The sequence below is a fragment of the Sinocyclocheilus grahami genome, unplaced genomic scaffold (genome assembly GCF_001515645.1).
Source record: "Sinocyclocheilus grahami isolate Dianchi unplaced genomic scaffold, SAMN03320097.WGS_v1.1 scaffold90.1, whole genome shotgun sequence".
In the NCBI taxonomy this organism is placed as follows: Eukaryota; Metazoa; Chordata; class Actinopteri; order Cypriniformes; family Cyprinidae; genus Sinocyclocheilus; species Sinocyclocheilus grahami.
The window spans coordinates 1,422,690-1,446,315 of record NW_015505269.1 but is presented as its reverse complement, the minus strand read 5'-3'; the positions used below and the strand labels follow the sequence as shown (position 1 = coordinate 1,446,315).

Sequence of the window (23,626 nt, the reverse complement as noted above, 5' to 3'; positions counted from 1 at the left end):
TATATATATATATATATATATATATATATATAAAAATCACAGACCCCAAACTGAACTGTAGTGTAGATAGACAGAATAATACCGAATTTTGATACTATTTATCAGTTATTATTGTTAACTTCACATCATTTGCTCTGTTTTTGAAACAATGCATCCTATGCACATACTGTACAAATAAACGTGCCTGACCTCATCATGGTTTAGTTATATAGGTCTTGTCAAGTAATTGTTCAGAAATCTCACCACCAAGTTGATTATGAAAATGTAGATTTCCACATTCCTCTTGAGGTGTAGTGGAAAAAAGGGAGTAATTTAATAGAATAAATTGCTTTTCCTTTCTCTACTTAACAATCTGAGAATCAAACTAAGTAGTAGAGAAGGCGCATGAGAGTGGTAATTTCTCACGAGATTGCCTTGAAGGTTTCTCTAGCCACTCCCTGATCTCCTGCTCTTGACTCATGTCTGCTATTGGCTGCCTCGGTCTCTGCTGTCCTTCAATAAAGGATTGGATCCATGCTTTTTATACAAAGAAGGTCAATGAAACATGAAACCAGTCCCTCCATCCACAAAAAAACACAGGCGCTTTCAATACTCTAAACACACTCTGTCTTTCCACCCTCACTTTATTGCATTTATATTGAAGCCTGAGGCAGTCTGCTTTTTTCATGAGGCGGCGAGGAAATTCTGATTGCGAAGCAGATTACGAGCTGCTCTTGATTTTGCTGTGAGATCCCGGCACCTAGTTTTTTTTTTTGCCGGTTATTAAGCAGGAACGGTGGACACTGAGCTCCTATTACAGAAAGAAAGTATTAGCTTCACATACATAAAGAGAGAGCGAGACCTTGGTAAATGCTGCTCTGCTATCGCAAACCATTTTTCATAAAGCCTCAATGCGGATTTTGCCTCAGTCGCTGACAATGATTAATAGCTCCTGTCAGTCACGTCACTATGATAATAAGTGTGTGCACGCGTTTGTTTCTCAATAGGTGATTACACCCAGGAAGTGTGCGATATTGTGTGTAAATTCTGTCTTTTGCACTGCTGGAAAGTTCTAGTAATGCATGTTCACCAGCTAAACTTTCACCTTTACAGAGAGATAAACTCATCGTTTCAGGCCGTTTCCTGAGCCGTAAAATCGTTTTGTACTGTCAGTGGTATTGATGTGACTGGAATGAATCAGAAGTTTTTTAGTAGTAGCTGAAAAATATATTTATTTTTGTGTAATGTTCTGAAAGAAGTCACCAAGGCTGCATTTATTTGATCAAAAATACAGTAAAAACAGTAATATTGTAAAATTTTACTTCAATTTAAATCTATTTGAATATATTTTAAAATGCCATGGCAGGAATGCATTTATTCCTAAACTGAATTTTCAGCAGCCATGAGTGAAATATTACTTCAGTGTCACATGATCCTTCAGAAATCATTGTAATATGCTGATTGGCTGCTGTAGAAACTAGTGCGGTCAAACGATTAATCACGATTAATCGTATCCCAAATAAAAGCTTTTGTTTACATAATATATGAGTGTGTACTGTGTATATTTATTAGGTATATTTAAATACAAACACACGCATGTATATATTTAAAAATATATATGTTATGTTTATATTGTAAATATATTTATATATAATATAAAATAGGGCTGAATGATTTTGGAAAATAATCTAATTGCGATTTTTTTTTTTTACCAATATTACGATTGTGATTTAATATGCAATTATTTTTTAAAGCTCTTTATGTTCTGTATTATTCAACAAAGACAAGCTATTAATCATTGTATAGTATGACCAACACAATATTAGATAGATTAAACATAAATATTCTTTTCTGAACAACTACATTTATTTAACAACTACAATCACAGTATATTGACTGATTTGTTGAACTTCCAACCTTGTAAGCATGTAATAATTATGACAACATAAAGCACTGACAAATAAGCCTGGTGTAAACGTTAGTATGAATGTCAGTAACAAATCACAAAAACTAGTATATTGCAGAAATATAAAAACAAATCTGGTGTTTTACCACACTACTTTAGGTAATTCAAAGTCACTGTTATAAACATTGGTAAACATGTGGACTGCACTTTTTAAACACTGTCTGTTAACTTTAGACCAGTGGTACTCAAACTTTTTTGGTCGCGCCCCCCTTTAAATCTATAAAAAAAATCTGACCCCCCCTTCCCTAATCCCCATCCCACCTCAGACTTCCAAATAATGGATAATGGACACGACAAACCCCGACATTAAACTGATGCCTTGTTCTATTTATGTCGTACTGACACAGTTGAAATGATTTGCAAAGGTCGCTTTGTCGCGTCAGTGTAGAGCTGTTTCGGCGCGACGCGTCAACTGTAGCGTCCGGTATAGACATGGTGAGTGAAGCCAAGAGCAAGATATGCCTCATCATATTTTCTGCATTTAGCTTTTGAATGACCAGCACCTGCCTGGGTCTGTGCGACTTCATCTATGGCTTTTCTCTCCATGGAGTCATTCTACATTCAAAATCAGATACGTTATAACTTAAGTTATCACGTTAAAAACCTGTCACTCATGAATCATAACGTCTGTCTGCTGAGCCCTCGTGATAAGTGCAGCTGTCGACGATTACATCAGCACCAGAGCTTCTACATTGCGTGTGTGTGTGTGTGTGTGTGTGTGTGTGTGTGTGTGTGTTTAGTAACGTTGTGGTGACTGATTGGATGCAGTACATGCATACTTGGGCTTGTTTGTTAAACAATTAGCCTATACAATTTATATGCTTGAAAACCGCCAAACTGACCCCAAACCAGCCCAAATTTTGTCCACCCGGCCAAGCCAATTTTTACCCGCACAATTTCAAAACCGCCCAATGCGGGTTTAATGCTATTTTATTAATCGATTAATCGTGATTAATCATTTGACAGCACTAGTAGAAACATATCATTATCAATGTTGAAAGCAGTTCTACTGCTTAATATTTTGTGGAAACATACATTTTTCAATTTTTTTTTTTTGATGAACAGAAATTTTGCTTAATTTTTTTGCAGCTTCATAAATGTCATTTTTTCAATTTAATGTGTCTTTGCCGAATAAAACTATTTCTTTCAAAACAATTATTTTCCTTTATCTGATCTATCTGATTATGAAAAGTTAAAATATTTATCATACAAGATGAATAGCAATATAATTTCTATATATCTGGTTGTTCAGCATTAAAGCATTAAATTATTATTATTATTATTTTACAAACAATGGAAGACAGTGGGGGTGTTCTGGAAGCCTTAGTAGGATGTTTCTGTAAATATAACATTATCCTATTCCAATTGCACCTTCTAATATAGACAAACACAAAAATTCAGTGGGCCAAAAAGCCTTGAGCAGTTTATGCAAAAAAAAAATTCTGCTCATGTTTTATGAATCAGGCTCAGTGTTTGTAAATCTAATTGTAAATGTAGTATTTATGGACTAGTTGATTAGCATACAATTATCATTCAGATGGCCAGAATAAAAAACTGTTTGTTTGTGAGCCAGATCACATAACCCATGTAGCCCAAACTACCCTACTGCAGGCTAAGAAGCTTCAATCTATCCCGCCTTGATGAATGTTTAACAGCTAACAGTGCGTTTTGAATATCAATACTCTTGCTGACGTATGAGAGAGAACAAGTGATTATTTCAAACATGTCTCCATTCGCCTCTAGATTTGGATGAGGTCTGTTTGTGAAGTGCCTCTGGAGTCTCAAAGATTTTAGTGTGCACTCATGTATTTGTGCCTGTGTAAGTGCAGGGAAATGATGTGGGTCTGTGTGATTACTTTTTGTCAGCCACCGGGCCTCACATCATTTTACAGAGAGGTCAAACCACCATCACCTCCTGTCCAACATGCTTATTTGCTGTAGGTCTTGTCGTTATAAATTTTAATGGTTTATTCAAACAGCTGTGTTGAACGTAAGGTCTTTAGGGCCCCTCTTGGAGTTTAAATGTCAGGGAACTCTGTTTGAGCAGACATCCACTTTTTGAAGATATTTTGGAGCCCAGAGGGCAAGTAATAACACATTTACATTAAGTTAACTTAAATGCTGGGAGACTACCGATGATTCACTCCCCAGATTCACATAAACACACTCAGGATGTGATGGAGACACAGTGACTGGTGTGTTGTGCTTGGAGCAGTGCCATACACTCCTGTGCTTTGTATGTGTATGAGCAGGATTCAAAATTAACTCTCGAGATGTGAGTCCAAATATCCTAACTAATTGGCTTGCATTTATTTATTTATGCTTATTTACATACTTATATGTATTCATTTGTATCCATTATTTACCCGTTTACTTCTTTATACAATTTACTTATTTACTTTATATTGATTTTGTATACATTTACACATTTGTTTTCTTATTTACTGTTTATTTATTTATACTTGCGTTTTTAATTACATATTTATTTGATCTCTTTATACCTATTTATAATTATTGCTTATTTACTTTATATACTTTATATAATTATTTACATATTTATTTGTATTTATATTTGTTTACTTTTTCTTTTATTTAAATATTTATTATTTACATTTACTTCTTTTTATATGCTTTTAATTATTTTATTATATTATCCACTTTATACTATTATATTTATTTATTTACATGTTTCTTTATTTACTTTATGTAATGATTTATATTCATTTACTTATATTTATTTTTATACTTTATTATTGTGTTATTATATATCATTGCATTCTGTTTTTATTCACAATTTGTACAGTGTCCCAACTTTTTTGGAATCGGGTTTGTACTTGGCCACTTTGAACTTATATATTCATTATGTAAGAAATATCTATTGACTCAAAATCTTCTCATTTGCCATTAGCAGATGTGGACGGTGTAATTCATTTTGGACCGTGTGTGAGTATGCATTTCTGCCAGCACTCCCTATTTGTTAGGTGCTCAGTTGCATTGTTGGAAGTCATAGTTCAGCCAAGTGACTCTGATAAAGTGAAACTCTGCAGTCTTATACATCCAGAGCTGGAGAATTACGATCCTTGTGTAATAATAAGCGACGGAGTCAGATATATAGCCCCTTCCTGAAATTATCGACCCACTGCTGTGGATGAATTATGGGCGGTCTCACCTGTCCTCCCCCCCTAGTTCATAATCTGTGTGAGAGGGAAGCCAGAGTGGAGGGGACAGAGAAAACTAGCAGTTTGCAGGAAATAGACCCAAACCCTGGTCATAGATCCAAACCAAGATGGTATCAGGAAAGACGCATGTTCCTCTCTTTTCAGAAGCTCTGTTCGTAAACTTAGTCAACAGATGTATTCTCTACATAGACAGCATCCTAACTTAAATAGATCCTCATACATGACTGATTTATAACACTGTACATAGGCAGCAACTTGTTTGCCTCCTCACAGAAGACTTGGTTGCAGTTGAGTTTGCTGTTAACATGTTGCTAAGCTAACAGCATAACAATGTGCAGTACACACAAATATTAGGTACTATTTAACACTTTTAATTACTTTGAACATTTTTTATCAGTACCTGTCTGTTTAAATGAACTACAGCTTTATTTATAGTCAGTATCTCTCTTGCCTCGACTGCCATCTTGAATTTCTTTCATTGAGATTGTTGCAGTGCATTCGGACTCTACATATCTACATTTGGCTAAAACAAGGTATCTTAATTAACATCTCTATCTTTTGGAACAGCTTGCAAAGTCGATGCCTTAAAATGCTGCCGCAGTAGGCAGCTCTTTAGGTTTTGGAGCAGAGTGAGAGTTTCTAGTTTGATGGATTCATTTGCTCTCTCAGAAGTAATAGTTGTGATCTATCCCAGAAGTCTGCACTGCTGTAATCTATCCCACGATCCATGATCTAGCAGAGAGGCCATGACACGGCATGCCAGCGGAGGAGATGGAGCGTTTTACCGGTTCTGGATGGGGAGGGGAAGTTGTTTTCCTTGAGAATCCTGACTGAAAGTAATACTCTTTGCTTTCTGATCTGAGTTCAGCCACCATGAAGTTTTTCGGACCTGTATTTGGCTCTGGAGTCGATCCTGCATCATAGTTCGATTTAAAGCTTTCAGGGCACCAAACGGAGGGAGAGCATCAAAATCTCGTCATGCCTGGCAGGGGTAATTTGACCCAGAGGAGCTGACAGAAAGATTGGAAGGAGAGCGAGAGTGAGGTGAATAAGTGAAGGGCGATGAACGGGTAAATGAATTAGAGCTGGTTTCTGTCTGAGCATTTGCTCGGTAAAACATATTCACAGTAGCAGCCTCAGTCATCTTTGATCCTAGTGGATTTACCACAACAAATATACCATTTTTGATAATCTCATTTAAAATTTGGAAATCATTTTTACACATTGGCATGCATTTACCAAGCATTACTCAAAACGCTTAGTATTAAACTTCTATATGAAATTTATCCTGCACTTTTTGTGCTACAGACATGAGTTACTTCAAATATATGCCATATTTAGGGGGAAAATATAATAAAAACCTGAGGCTACGCCAAGTTTCACGTTCACACTAATGATGATGATAACTTTTGAACAGAATGAAGATGTGTAAATTTTTCTTAATTTGCCTAAATATCATATTTTTTCATTTAGTACTACCCTTCAGAAGCTACAAACGGTACTTACATGTTTCCCAGAAGACAAAATAAGTTAAATTTACCCTGATCTTCAAATTCAAAACGTTTTCACCCCCAGCTCTTAATGCATGGTTTTTCCTTCTGGAGCATCAGTGAGTGTTTGAACCTTCTGTAATAGTTGCATATGAGTCCCTCAGTTGTCCTCAGTGGGAAAAGATGGATCTCAAAATCAAACCGTCATTGTTGGAAAGGGTTCAAATACACACAAATGCTGGAAAACCAAAGAATTTGTGGGACCTGAAGGATTTTTCTGAAGAACAGCAGACAATTTAACTGTTCAGGGACAAACAAGGGACTCATGAACAAATTTAACTAAACAAAAAACACATTCAGGTAACAACACAAGTATGAAGGTCATTTTTATAACTTCAACTATAATTTTCTCTTGTGGACTATATGTAAACATCTTTTATGTGAAATATCTTATTCAGGTCGGTACTAAATAAACAATAACATGCATTTTGTATGATTCCTCTTATTTTGGTAAAATAATTAACATTTTGCAGATTCTGTAAGGTGTATGTAAACTTTTGACTTTACCTGTGCTTGACTTTAAAATGGCTTGAGCATTTAAAGTGGCAGATGACAAAAATTGAAACATTAAAAATCACTTAGAACATATTAAAAGCCCCTTAGTAACACTTTTTAATCATGGGAGTGAGTTTTGCAACAGCAAGCACCATTTATTTTATTTCAAAAATTTGCTAATGTATGATATCCTTACAGGCCATATGACTTCTATAAGTAAACAGCCACTTGTCTGTCTACAACTGGGTCGATAAAAGAGAGCACTGAGGTCAGAGGTCGTGAGAGCAAGCTTCTGAAAGGAAATCGGCAGGCCTCCGTTGGCTGTTTTGACAGATTTTGGCCTCCAAATGAGGTTTTAATTGACTTGTAAAATTATTTCTTGCTTGTTGAGGGTTTTTTTTTCCTTCTGACTCGAGGTCACATCAGGTCTTGGCGTTATGACAAGTGCTTCTCCCCCTATCTCCCCTTTTTCCCTCTGTCTTTGACAGACACAGACAGGTATGACACGTAACGATTCTGTTGACCTTTCACTATGTCACTTGGTATTTTGATAATAATACGGTTGTGTTCCCTCACTGACAATGTCTTTCTGGAAGCTCCTGAGAAACAATTAGTTGTCAGATACGGTGAGGCTGGCTGTGTCCCAAGCCGCCCGCTGAGGAGTTTCAGCTCTGACAGAGTATTGATTCTTCTTCCTCGACCATCCTCTTCCTCCTACTATCTCAGACGTGCATCTTCCCTCCTCCGTTCTTTCTACTGGATGCAAAGTTAAAACTGCAGAAGGGAGGACAAATCTCTCTTGTACACTCTCTTATTCTGTCTCACTTTCTCTGGAATGATATATTGTTTCTTTAGAAATTATTTTCTTAGCTTGGGAAAGAGAGTGCGATTCGGGCACTTTGTCAGATATATTAAAAGAAAAAGTTATGAGAGCAGAACCAGAGGAAGATGGATCCTTTCGCTTACTCGACAGAAGTACAGTTATTCCGCTAGTCATCATTTCCGGGGCTTTGACAGATGTCTGATTGCTCGACTGCAAGCTGTCATTAAAGCAAAAGGGGAAACTGCAAATACAAAGTAGTTTTGAAATTCAGTATAAATTTTTCACTTCAACTTTTCACTTAGATTGTTGTATATGGGTGATATAATATATGTGTGTACAAGTTTGGCAGATTTTTGTTTGCTTTGTTGTTGTTTATTTTAGTTTGGTTTGGCTTAGGTTTTTGTTTTTAGTTTTATTTTAGTTTTATGTTTTGTTTGTTTATTTATTTATTTTTTGTTGTTGTTTTGTTTGGTTTTTGGTTTTTGTTTTGCCTCTGTATCTGCTTTCAGCACATAAATATAGAGGACCAGTGCAGTAAAGAGTGGTTGAGGTTTAAAAAAAATAAAATAAAATATATATATATATATATATATATATATATTATTTAAAAAAAAAATCAGAATAGCTCCGTGGTTCTATCCTCTGTGTGTGTGATGCATTACTCATTCTTTCCTCACTTTTTTGGGCCCTTATCAAACTTTCAAATCCCCATTAACACTGGCACAGAAGTTTTTTTTTACAAATCCCAAATTGTGAAATCTCTCTGAAATAGCAGTAGGAGGAGAAAGAGCAAGCCAGTGTAACCTCCCTCATTTCCTCTGACTGTCTATTAAAAAATGATGCTGCTCTCTTGAGTGCTGCAGGCTGCATGTGTTAAACCATCCACCTGCTTCCTGAGGTTACTTTAAATCAGAGCATCTTTTTTATTCATTGATGCTCTGCGTGGCTGTGATCACATGCCAAGTGTGTTCATGTTATGCTTTTAATTAAATTAAATCCATACTCAATTTTCTATAATGCTCCATATAAGAAGCACAGATCATAATGTAAACCCACAGGTCAAAACCAGATGGTGACTCTGCATGCATGTGTTTTAATTGCTGATGAGATCACAGGCCAGATTTCTCAGCAGTTGAAACTTGTGGGCTGAGTGTGTGCGTGCTTGTTTGGAGGCAGACCAATATGCACACATACTGATTATAGTAATTGTAGACTAATGGAGATCGCTGCCACCACCAGTCTGAACTTCACTGCAGTCATCAACCCCTAATCTCTGGTGCAATGAGTCACAGGTCTCTGTACCTGTCTCTAAAATGTTTCTCTCTCTCTCTCTCTCTCTCTCTCTCTCTCTCTCTCTCTCTTTTCCTTCTCTTTTTGCTAAGTTGTTTCTGCATTATTCCCCATAAGCTGAATTGGTTTCTCAACAGCCTATTAAGAAATTATCAGAGCATTGCAGCCAGAACAGAATCCCACGCAGCCGGTACAGAGCTCCAGGCGGCTTGAAAATGCCCTGCTTCCTTATATCTGCTGTACGGATCAGCAGCAGGGTGTTTAGACCATAAAGTAGGCAATTGTGACTCTCAAACTAGCTCTTTCTCATCATCTCTAGTTTATCTGGGTCAAAATTACTCAAATATTTGAAATTTAAACTTTTTTTTTTGTCCTGTCTGTTTACATGTTTGTTGCTTATGCTGGGTTCTGTTCACATCAGAAAATCGCAATTACCGGCTTCCTGTTTAAAAGTTGAAATTCCATAGAATTCCATCATGGAAATTTCGATGGAATCATAAATTGATTTAGACGTGGTTATATGCCATTAAGCAAACATAGCAGCACTCAGGGAGCTAAACATTCACTTTTAAGCAGATTAAAAAAAACATAAAAAAGTAAAAGTTGATACATTTATATCCTATTTAGAAAACAAATTGAAACACTGGTGTGTAAAAAAAAAAAGCTTTAAATTAATCTTCACTTTTGGTAATTGTACACCCACAGAGCAAGTGCTAGCATTTGCCATTTTGTTTTTTTACACATCTGCCATGTGTTGTACAAATGAATGCTGTGTGGTAGATATCAAATTGGAATATTGCATATCCGATTTGAATGGAACGCAGCATTATTCCTTCCATTCGTTTGGGGAATTTGAAAAGAATGTGTATTGTAATACAGATTAGAGATTTTCTCCTTGCCTCATCACATGAGCTAGCATTAGCGATTAGCCTACTCACACCAGCTTAAGCCACACAATGGCTCAAACGAAAATAACCACTTGCCTTTTACAGTTACAGCTAAATGCAGCAGATATTATTACTGATTTAATATGGCGTGTGGGTTCTGGCCAGCTCTATGTAGATGTCTGTTGTTATGTTACTGAAGAGAAAAGCTGGCATTGGGAATTTTACTTGGTTTTGTCATATAAATGACTGATTTTCCTCCTTTCTGCTTAGAAGTGTGTGAAAGGGAAATGCTGGAAAACCCAGGTCATACCAGCCTATAAGGTGGTCAAGCTAGTCAAATAGTGAAAACTGTGTTTTGAAATATGGTTACATTTGGGTTGCATTTCATGAACCCTTTGTACTACAGGTTAAATAAATCATGAAGTCTGAATTCACAAAGAAAGACGTTTTTGTGCAGATGTGAACTGTCATAATGAGTTGTTTTGATCGACAAATCTTGAGAGAAAGCATTTAAAATGGTATCCTAAGTCACGGTTTGGATTTATTGGAAAGTTACTTGGAAAACAAACTTCATCTGAAATTAGCATATTTGTGTCTTAAACGATTAAATAGTATTCGGTTTTAACTCTTATTATATTATGTAATATTATATTATAATGTTGTGTGTTGTTATATTATATGTCAAACAGTGAAAGGCATTAATTATTTTTATATATAATATAATAATTTAGCCTATTCAAATTTCCTGTTTTATAAGGTTCTATTTTACTCTCTTACTTTGTTTCTCTGTTCAGTCTCTGTGAATGTTTGACACGTTATAGATTACTGTTTGATGTTTTTAATTATGTTGATGTGTTTCCTTATAAACTAGGACTACCACACAACTCTCTCTCTTTCTCTCTCTCCTAACAGACATTATTATATTTACGAACACATATACATATTCAAATGCACACACAAAACAAAATGCAACTCTGCATTCCTGTTCCAAACATGGCAGTTTCTTTGATTGTGTAATCCATCCTGCTGGCTGTACCGGTTCTTCTCCAAACCATTCATGATCGAGTCATAAATTAAGAAATTGCATCTCATACAACCGTCTGCTTATCTTGCTCAAGTATAAAATGAGAGTGCGTTAAGAGCGTATTGTTTAATTCCTAGACTCCCTGGCCACTCAACCCCACAATGTTATTACAAAAAGAAAAAAGTTCTAAGCAACACTCAGCACTTGTTTTTCTGGCTGATAACTTCAAAATCTCTCCATCTAAATCGGTCGTGCTTTTCCAAACATTCACAAAAACACCCACGTAACGGTCACTGTGTGTACACAACTGCTTTTCTATAAATGACTTTTTCTTGAATAATCAGAACAAAGCCCTTAAAGCCACATGCATCGACCTGCTGCTACCAAAAAAACAATCTCCTGCTTGTTATTATATGAGTATGAACGAATGAAATGCCCTTTGATACAGTTTTAATTTCAGCTTTTGTTGTTCCTCTTACAGTTCAGAGGAACACTGGAGGGCATAAAACTGAGACACAGAAAAGATACAGACACATAGTCTGGAAGACTTAATGCAAGATGGACAGATAGACAGAGAACAAGGGCACATTGGGAGATTGAAAAGAGCAATGTGCTCTCTGGCTGATGAAACGGTTGTGTCATCCTGAAAGAGTGTGTGTGTATGCCTCTTGAAACAGTGGCATGGGTCTTCAGTAGTTTCTGGAAACGAATCGCGTGCGTGTGCGTGTGCGTGTGCGTGTGCATGCATCTGGTTTTGCCCGCACTAAATCGTTCAGGACCATGCATTTCTATCCATGCATTTTTTGACTTTTTTCACCTCTTTAGCAATGTGCTCTCTGGCTGATGAAACGGTTGTGTCATCCTGAAAGAGTGTGTGTGTATGCCTCTTGAAACAGTGGCATGGGTCTTCAGTAGTTTCTGGAAACGAATCGCGTGCGTGTGCGTGTGCGTGTGCGTGTGCGTGTGCATGCATCTGGTTTTGCCCGCACTAAATCGTTCAGGACCATGCATTTCTATCCATGCATTTTTTGACTTTTTTCACCTCTTTTGTCTCAAAACCAAGTTTCTTTTTTCTGTTGAGCACAAAATAAGATATTTTGAAGAATGTTGGTAACCAAACTGTTGACGGTAGCCATCGACTTCCATAGTATGGAAAAAAAATATTATGGAATCAATGGCTACCGTCAACTCATAAGTGAGGTCCAATGATCAATCAGTTTCAAAAGCTAATACAAAACTTGTACTAATGGAAAAAAACCAAGTTGATAAAAAGATCAAATATAGGTTATTGAGAAATGTATAATTACAATTTTTTTGTATGCTGGTTATATTTGACTTGAGAACACTGCAAATGTAACACGGTGGGAAAAAATCCCCAAAAAGTATGAAAATGATTATATTTTTTAGTTTAGTTTTTAAGTTGGTATGTTTTAATCCAATGTTATAACATTAACTAGTGTTTTTGGGAAAAAGAAGATCCTCTCTGGGTCAAAATGACCAGAACACAACATGAAGTTATGAAAAAAAAAAAAAAAAAATTGTATGTTAAGGGGGTAAAAATTCTTAGTATGAATTTGCAATAGATGTCAATAAATAGCTCCTTGATAGAAAAAGTGTGTGTTTCTGCAGTAAATATGGGGATTGCATAAGAAACTGAGTGCTAACAGAAAAGTTCTGGTCTGTTTACTGTCTACTAGTTAAAATATTGCCTGCACTGCAACACACACACATTCTATCTTTCAAAACACAGCCGCTTGGCATCTAAATGCTGTAATTGGTATTGCATTCATAATGTAGCACGTTCACCTTTTAGAGGACCATAAATCAGCAAACATCTTCCTAATACTGCTCAACATCAATCATGCGCTGTTTGTTTTATACATGGGCAAACACGCTCTCAGTGAATGCTCATCGCTTGTTTTAAAAGGGCTTCGGAAAGGCTCTTCCATAATGCCGTGGTGAATGTGCTCGTGGGTGGTTTTTGCCGGTCCAATTATGAACCACTTCAAAATCAGAATCAGCACTCTGAGTATGTAGAGCTGACTGATTAAGGTGTGTGAGGGTCAGCTTTTGCCTACGTGGAGGGGAACAAATGTCCCCACAAGGATAGTATAACCTCAAATCAACTACATTATGTGGTCCCATGAGGAAAACAGCTTCATAAACATAGTAAATATTTGAATAAAAAATGTAAAAATGCAACAAGGGTACAGTGAGAGTTGAATTTAGGGGTAGAGGATAGAAAACATCATTAACTTGGCATAAAAACAATAGAAATCAATGGAAACCCCCCATTGTGATGTATCTGTTTTTGATTCATCACTCTTTTGAGGACAATTGATTTATTTATATGTCAGTGGTTCTTCCGAGGCACAATAATAGTTTCAATCAATCGATCAATCAGTCAATCAAACAATCAATCATTTATTTTTACTAACCTAGTTGGGCCAGTAGATTTTTGTTTCAATAACATATGTTTGTGTTAGAAAAGAGATATAAATTATCTATAAATCATAAAAAAAAAATCATTCATAATGTAAAGTAAAAATGTTTGTGTGTATTACATATATTATTATACATTTAACATAATGTAAATGTTCAATGTTATGTAACTTGTAAATAATTATATTTATATTTTTACACTGAATAGCCTAAGTGATGAAAAACGAAGGCATGCGCTGCAGAGCATTACTGATTTGTTTATAATTTTTCAACTCTTTCTAACTGATGCTTCCAAGACTATCACAAGTCATCCTTGCAATTTCAGCAAATCCTCATTTATATTAGCCAGCTACATATATTAACTTGGTGACACATTTAAATCAGCATAATTCACAACAGCACATTCAATATATCATAGAAATCCAGATGTTTAAGCTTGCAAGTGATAAAAAAAACATGCACAGGATCATCGTGCGTATGATGGACAGGAACTAGTCCATCTGCTGTCTCAAAACCTGCCTCATCTTTATTATTGAGCCTTGTTGTTTAGGAGGTTAGTTTTGGACATATTTACAATAGATTCTCCTGTTACATGACACTTTCTCATCTAACAGTAAATGCTCTCCGAGCTTATAAGTGATATGTTGCAATCAATAGAAAGTAAACCCATCTTCCAGAACTGAATATGCTCAGGGTGTTCAGTCAAACTGAAGTAGCTCAGCAGGAGCAAGGTTTATCTGGGAATGGTGATGCATGCCAGAGAGTGAGAACTGACCACAATACTTCTTATTAGTAGGATTTCCTGTATAAAGCCCCTTTGGCATTAAGTGGGTCATACAGTGGGTTAGCCATAGAGGATTTATGAAGCATTAATGCCTGCAGCTGTGGTTATTGGAATTTATTCATTATGGAAATCATGTTGGCTTTTTAAGCCCTCTAATGAGTGTAGTGGCATGAGGGTTTTGACTGCATGTTCTACTGTCCAAGTACAAGAACTATGAATATGATGGCTAAAGTCCATTCATGAGGGCTAGGCTGAATAATTTGGCCTTTGAAAATGTTATCTAATCCCCCATAATCCACAGAGTCCACCTGATCATCTGAAGCGGTGCAGGTCAGGGTAAAGTAGGCCACAGTGTAGAGGGGGTCAAATTTTGATGACATTTTGGGGCCCAGATGTTCCCACAAGGATATGAAAACCTGAAACCACATATACATTATGGGTGTATTTGTATAAGGAAATCTTAATCAAATTAATAAACATACTAAATTAAAGTCTTAATTAAAACGCAAGGTTTGCATGACAGAACTAAATCAAGATGTTGCTATCTAAAATAAATCAGTTGTTGCATTTATTTTTATTTAACTGGATATATTTTTCAGTATAGGAATATTAATATATTTCAGTATTGACATTTTTTTTTAATTATGTATAAATATTATGTAAAATATGTTCTTTTATTCCAGCAATGTTTTTGTATCTTTACTACCCAGTTATGCAATATTTTATATATATATATATATATATATATATTAGCTTTACTGTATATCGGCCTCTGTATTGGCATTGGACAAAAAAACTAAACAAAAACATATGCTAAAATAAATGCATGTAATCATAGCAAATAAGATGCATAGAATATTGCATATATATCCAGTTTTGCAATATTATATATTAGCTTTACTATCGGCCTGCTCTGCGTTGGCATTGGACATAAAAACCCCCCCATAAATGCTAAAATAAATGCATGAAATCATAGCAAATAAGATGCACAGAATATTGCGTAATTAAAACTTTTTTTTTTACTTCAGATAAATGAAATATTTCTAATGTTCCATGTTTAAAGATTTTTCAAAGTTGTAAATACAATTACAAATGAAAAAGATTATTGGAGTACATTTTACAAGAAAATACTATTTCGTTTTTTTTTTACTTAAAAACGTCATGTTTAACTCAGTGTGTTACTTGCTGTTTCTTTGTAATTATATTTGTGAAATTAACTAGTAATTTCTGATTGAAAATTGTTTCTACACCATTTTTTTCAGTGTAGTTTAAAATATGTTTAGTATCCATCGATAAAATTTTTAAAGGGCTCATATAATACGTTTTCCTTTCTCTTTGGAGTGTTACAAGCTGTTCGTGAATAGATAAGATCCCTAAAGTTGCAAAGACTAAAGTCTCAAAACCAAAGAGATATTCTTTATCAAAGTTAAGAGTCAACCACACCTACCTAAAATGGCTTTTTGTGTCTCAAAACCTCAGGTTGTTCCAAACCTGTACGAGTTTCTTTTTTCTGTTGAGCACAAAATAAAATATTTTGAAGAATGTTGGTAACCAAACTGTTGACGATAGCCATCGACTTCCATAGTATGGAAAAAAAAAAATATTATGGAATCAATGGCTACCGTCAACTCATAAGTGAGGTCCAATGACCAATCAGTTCCAAAAACTAATACAAAACTTGTACTAATGGAAAAAAAATAAGTTGATAAAAAGATCAAACACCTACCTAAAATGGCTCGTTCTAACATGCCCCCACATATCTACATCACGATGTGGGAGGATTTGCATAAAGCCGCCCAAATGTTCACGCAAAGAAAGAAGGCGTAACTTTGATTCTCGCTGTAGTATTGTTGCTGCTGCCATGTCGTGGAGACGCTGTGTGTTTCGTTGTGAAAGCGAAACTACTTTGTTTGGTCTTCCAAAAGAGGGCACAACTAGAAATCAGTGGTTAAGTTGTATTTACAACACTGTTCCAGAACAGTTCAAACCAAATGTTCAGATGTGTGCAGCGCATTTTACGGAGGACAAGGACTGTTTCCTGGGAGAGTAGCCTACAATGCCGGTGTTCTGACAAATAATGCTGACTCACAGCCTGTAAGTGCGTTTTCATATTTAAAGAATTTGCCACTGATGATTCAAACGTGAGTTTTGGGCAGTATAGAGCAGTGCTAGTTGTTTGTCATTTCTCCAATCACAAATGCAGACATTGTTTTATGTTTACCTGGCGCGATGCAACGCAATGCGTAAAAAGACGGTATAAGTCATTATAATCAGTAATTATGTCCCCACTGGATGCAACAAATGCCTCGTTTGTAATGGGTTTTATTGGTTTTGTCTCGTCACACCGGGACATGGCATCACAGTATGGTGAGGGGCATAACATTTCAGTCACACGCTTGAGGTATTCGGCCAATCACAACACACTGGATAGCTGGCCAATCACAGCACACCTCGCTTTTCAGAACAATGAGCTTTGTAAAAATCGACGCGTTTCAGAAAGGCGGGGTTTAAGGTTTTTTGAACCTGAACCCGCATAAACACATTTCATTACACCAAATACACAAAATAATGTTCTTTTTTAGTAATGTCATATGACCCCTTTAAGGCAGGTTTGTGACTGGCACAGGTGAAACTGCTACTTTTTTTAATCAACCGAGTAAAGACTGTCAACCAATATCGATGATGTCAAAATATCCACTTGCCTATTTGACCTGCCCAGTATGTCGTTCTATCACTAGTCAGCAATTTTACAAATAAATTTAGCTCTGGGCAAATTGAATTGACCCTTATGTGATCTTTCTGGCAAATTTCTATTGTATAATTTGCTCCCAAAACCCCTCTTTAGAAGTAATAATCAGTTTCTCTCTCTCTCTTTCTCTCTATATCTTTCCCCATCTCTCTGAAGACTGCTGAATCTGCCAGCCCTGGTAAAGTTACTGACTTTTACCCACAATCCTGTGCAAAAGGGAGGCTTTTCTGTAGAAAGACTCTGGGAGTCACACCTAATAAGGTGTGTGTGTGCGTGTGTGTGTTGGCCTGAGGCATTTGAGTCTTGGCTAATTAAACCCCAGTGTAATTTATTAATACAATGTGTTCTGGATGGAGCTGCCGGTTATGTGTTTAAGTGAGAGCAATTAGGAAACCTATCAAGTGGAAAAGATACGTTATCTCTGCAGTAAACTCCATAGCTGGAGGGAAAACGGGGAGAGAGAGGGATGGAGAAGGAGGGATAGATAACAGAGGAAGCTTTGCCTTGCTTCACCGCTTCCGAGAAAACTCTTCGCCCCCTAAATTAGTCAACAAACTCTTCTTCCACTCTTTTAACTCTTTAACTGCAAGATTACACTGCATAGTTCTACTATTAATGTTTTGTTTGGCTGTATGCTTGATTTTATGCACCTGCAACTGTTTTGTCTAGTCGAAGTCAATGGGGACCAAAACAACATTCATGTCACAGTTTAGTTGTTTGAGTTGTTGACACAACTTCCAGTTTCTTGCAGACTTACAGAATTTTTTTATTCCACTTAACATGTTAAGATTTCACTATATCAACTAGTTTTTTTTTCAGTATAGAAATATGGTATATTTCAGTCATTCAATCAAAACATTTATAAACATTTTTGTTATTATGCTTAAATATTATGTAAAATAAATGTTATTTTATTGCAGCAATGTTTTGTATCTTATTTACTGCAGCTGCTCTTGTCCAGTGAAAGTCAATGGAAACCAAAACATTTACTATAAAAAAATAATACCGCAGTTTGGTTGTTTCAAATTTATGTAAAATTAAGTTGTTGTTTTTTTTTTTTTAATTTATTCATTATGGGATTTATGTTGGCTGTTTAAGCCCTCTGTAATGAGTGTAGTGGCATGAGGGTTTTGACTGCATGTTCTACTGTCCAAGTACAAGGACTATGAATATGATGGCTAAAGTCCATTCATGAGGGCTAGGCTGAATAATTTGCCCTTTGAAAATGTTATTTGACTTAAGTCAAGTTGACTTAACTAGAGTATTTGGCCCCTCAACTACTTAAAAACATATGAACAGTATCACTTCTCAACATTTATCACAAGATTTTGTGAAAAAAAAAAAACTTGATATTTTTCATTTTCCAAATTTTTTTTGTGTACGCCACAATCATACATTATACATTATTTAATGTTTAATTTGACATGTTCCTTCCCATTTATTTGTGAAATTTACTAGCAATTTGTGAGTTAAAATGGTTTCAAAACAAATGTATTTTGGTTTGGAATGACATTTGGGCAAGTAAATAATTTTTGGATGAACTCTCCCTTTAATTAGAAAGGACCGTCCACATACTTTTGTCCATGTAGTTTATTCACCCAACTGTTCATTCATTTTGTTCTCTTCCTCCATCTAAATGCTTGTTTTTGCTCTTCTAGCTGGCAAGCGAAGCCAAGTTAGCTGGCCGATAGTCTGGAATGTGGATCGCTGTGTTATTTTACACTCTCCTCAGGGGCACGATCCCACCAGCGGATACACACACAAAGACGGCCTTGTCGTGGCAGTGCTTGGTCGTACTTGGCTTCCTCTGTCTCTAATTGTCTCCCTCTCTTCCTTTCCAGCAGTCTCTCTCTCAGTCTTTTGTTAACATGCTAGTACACGTGCACAATCGCTCACAGCTAGCACTAAGTGGTAACCATCTACCCTAGCATTACTTCAAGGGCACTCTGAAGCGAACGGTTCTTTAGTATTCAATTTTGTTATATTATCACAGACCTGCCAGATAAAAGTACTTAAAATGGTGCTGAGTACAGCAGCGCACGTTGTAAACTATTCACATTCACGCTGAGGTTTCATTCGGGCGAAGTTGAGGCACACGGAGGTGCGAAGACAATCCCTTAACTTTGTGTGTGCACGTGCATATTCGAGGTAATGGCTCGGGGGATCCTCTCTGTATTCTTAGCTTGTTGAAGGCACTGAAGTGGAGAGAATTATAGATTCGGCACAATGAGCAGTCAAATTTAATCCACATGCCTGCTGTTCTCCATGAGCCACTGGGAGAGATGACACAGCTCCACGCCACTGCCTGCGCGTGTCTGTGCGCATACGTGCATGCCATGAGTTTGTTTCTGTGTAGCAGACTGCGAAGGAACCAAACTTGTCAACATTTGTTAGTGTTTGAGTTATTCAGGTGTGAATGAGGTGATGTGAAATTGGATTTGTGGATGAGTCGCCTCAGACCATAGATCAGTTTTCATTTAGGAAAAGGATCAAGCCAGCGTAGCAGTTTAGAATATATTCAAAATTACTTTCTTTCTTAATTTTGTGAGTATTCCTAATGTATTCTTGTGTATTCTTGTGTATGTACTTATGTATTCCATTAGCTGTCTGGACATTTTAAGGAAGGGGTTTTCGAATGAAGTGATACCAAAGACGCACAAATAATATCCAACTTTCTAAATATAATGGAAGCTATTCACATTATTTTAACAGACGAGCAGGTGCGGCTATTTTTAACTTGAATGAAAAGCTTCCAGTGATGCTTCCAATTAGGGTTGTGACGGTGTGGAAATCCCACCGGTTAATCGACGTGTGACAACACCGGTAATACCAGTATCACCGTGGGAGTGGGGGCGGGGGCGTTCCCTCTTTTCCTCGCTTTCCTTCACTTTTAAATAGCTTGTAAAAGTGGCGTGCGCATTTTACTTTCACTTTCAAATAGCGGCAATTCGGCGTAAAGCAATTGTTAATTTGAATTTTCCCTCTTTTCCTCGCTTTCCTTCGCTTTTAAATAGCTTAAAAGCGCCTTGCGCATTTTACTTTCACTTTCAAATTAGCGGCAGTTCGACGTCAATTGCTTGAATGCAACAACAAAATACAACGTCAAACTCACTTTAGCCTATATATAAAACAGAACTTTTATTAACAAAACAAATAAAAATACACCATGCTATAGGGCAGGCTATGCTGAATATAAAATAACAAATAACTTACATAAAGTTTTAATAGGTATACAAAACTCGAAATAGGCCAAGTAAACATGTATAATATATGACCAAATAAATGATAAACGTAGAATGTTTATTAGCAAAACGAGTAAGAACGCTTGAAGGCACGGCATACACCTTGATGTCAAATAAAATAAATAAATGACACAAAGTTTAAATAAAGTAAAAATCAGCAAACAATGTGAAACCAATTAAATAAGAACCAAATGTTTAAAAAATCTTCCAAAATCACCTTAGATAAATGGCAAAAGTCAACAGGCTTTTCAAAATCCAAAATGTTGCTAAACAGGCGCTTTTGCATCTTGTTTCGAAACTAAATCATCTGCCATGGTCTTGTCTGTCTCACCTCACTCTTCTTGTCAGTCAGCTCGACGCACTCTCCTCACTGGAGAAATGAAATCTGACCTGTGACTGTCGTTCGGCACGCTGCATTGAGCAGCTGCGTTCAGTTTTTAATTGTTGTGTGTCTGTTCTTTTACGGAACTAAATTATTTTTATTACTATAAAAAAATCTAAATGATGGTGGGGGTCGGTGCCGCGGTGGGCAAGTGACGTAACCAGTGTTGCGGCTTAACACCAGTATCACCGTCAGTACCGGCTATCGCAGCAAGCCTACTTCCAATTGCTTCAGCTGTACAAAAAATTTTTATGACACATGATATTGGAAAATTATATTTATATTTTTTATATATTTGTTATATATCAAACACTCATGCAAATAGTTTTGCTGTATACGGCACTTACTGTATTGTGGTTAATGAATCTAAAGTCTCGCACATTCACTGGAAGTAGCTTACTTCTATCTTGTAAAATAAGGATATATTTTCATGTAAAATACCCATTTATACTTTGAGAAAAATAATAAGTGTGATATTAATGGCATTAATGTCAATGAAAATTTGGCAACACTTTAGATTAGAGAACACATTCTCAAGAGTTTCACCTCAATAAACTAGTAATTTGCTGCTTATTAATAATTAGTAAGGTGGTTGTTAAGTTTAGGTATTGGGTCGGGTTAAGGGATCTAGAACATGGGCATTAGTTCATATTTATAAACATATATAAATAAACATAATTCATATTTAATGTATTTGCAATGTGCTTTTCACAACTAATATTGTTAAATCGTTTATTATATTTGTATATATATTTATAATGTGTGTGTGTGTGTGTGTGTGTACCCCCCCCCCCCCCCCCCCCCCGCACCTTTTTATGTTCCTGGACTCCAAAATTTCTAGAAAATGATGCTCACTTCATTTGTTGATCAAAGTTTGTTAAGTCAGATTTGTGACCTCGAATCATTCCAGTAGTTATTTTTCAAGTAGCCAGTGGAATATTTCCAAATTGCCTAGAATGCAGCATGAAAGCCTGAATATCTCTTGTCGTTTTTGGAGATTAATGGGGATGGGCTGATATACCAGGACATTAATGAACTCTGTCCTTAACAAGAGTCGTTTAGATTACATTAGCATAACACAGATTCTCTATCCTCATGGCTCTGTCAATCCTACGATCTTCCAACATGCACGTCACGCTCGCACACATGTACGCTCCGCTTTGATCCTTGCCCGTGTAACAGCAGTTGATGTGTTGCTGACAAATTGCATCAAAATTGTTTTTGAGGAGATTTACGAAACTAAACTGTATTTGGGCATTCTGCGCTCGAACCTGGCTTATGAAAGCCTGGGCTACGTGTTTCACTCACTTTCATCTCCCATTCACTCTCTCGCTCTACGGCTGACAGCTGTAGAATAGAGTGATTATCTGCAGCACCAGTGATTGAGCTCAAAAAAGCAGGAGTGTGAGAGGGAAAGACAGCAAGACGCAGAGATTGTGATAGAGATGTTTCAGGAACGCTAGTGTAAATTCAGCAGCTTCATGAAGGCACAAATACAGACGAGACGGTCTGTCTAGAGAAGAGGGTGAGATGCTCTTTATCTGTTTGTTTGTCCCCTTTGTCCTCCTGCTGACCATCAGAGCCCTGAACTAGTTCATATCCAGCCAGAGTAATTACCTTAACCTAACCTTTGCGCTCGTCTCTCACTTGATTGGGACCAGCTGGGTAATGAACACACTCTGCTTCACTCTCTCTTCATCCCTCTCTCACACACACACACACACACACACACACACACACACACACACACACACACACACACACACACACACACACACACACACACAGACACACAGACAGGCATGTTAGACAAGGGCATTCTTGCTATTAACCTCAATCTGTAAGTGCCTCAGTGCAGCTTTGCTCAGTCGTAAATACTTTAATTGTCCATCCTGCATCTCTGTCCCGATTCCCCTTCTTTTTTCAGTCAAACACCGAACACTTTAAATGGATATGAGATGTGTATTTAAACTTTTATATATTTATATTCTTTCATAATTTACTCACCCTCATGTCATTTCAAGCTGAATGGCTTGGTTTCTTTCAAAGATCAAGAAAGGCGAAATGTTGAGGAATTTCCTAGCTGGGTCTTTCTCAAAATATGACTTTACAGACAAACAAAAAAGCTTTAAAACAGTGAAGAAAATATCATATAACTATAGTTAAGGGTTCTTTCTATATATTAATCATTTATTTAATCATATTAAATGGTTTGACTCTATATATGTTTTTTTTTTTTTTTTTTAAGTCATTGGGGTTACTTGGTTGAATGTTAATGTAAACCATTTTCATTACAAAATATGTATTTAAAAATGTTAAAACTATATAGATTTTGATCTATAGATCTATATAAATTTTTGGATGCGATTAATCGCGATACATATACATACACACACAAGCACACATTTTAAAACTATATAGATTTATAAGTGTGTGTGTGTATATAAATATATAAATATATATATATATATATATATAAAAAAACAGGAAAAACTAACAAAAACAGTACAAACACTGGAGAGCCAAACACTGCGGCTGCCGTCTGCGGCGCCATCTTAGTATCTTAGTGCTGTCAAACGATTAATTGCGATTAATCACATCCAAAATAAAAGTTTTTGTTTACATAATATATGTGTATATATTGTGTATATTTATTATTTATATATAAATATAAATACAAACACATGCATATATATATATAAGAAAAATGTTATGTTTATATATGAAATATATTTATATATAACATATAAGAATATGAATAAAAAAAAATATGCTGTATGTGTGTGTGTGTGTGTATATATATATATATATACAGTGGGGCAAAAAAGTATTTA

At 36.1% G+C, this 23,626-nt stretch overlaps 1 protein-coding gene across 1 annotated transcript in view; it reads left to right on the top strand.

Annotated features, from left to right (window-relative positions):
- Window positions 1–23,626, top strand: part of LOC107587155 (plexin-B2-like) — a 136,107-nt gene that overhangs the window by 72,020 nt on the left and 40,461 nt on the right. The window lies entirely within an intron of this gene.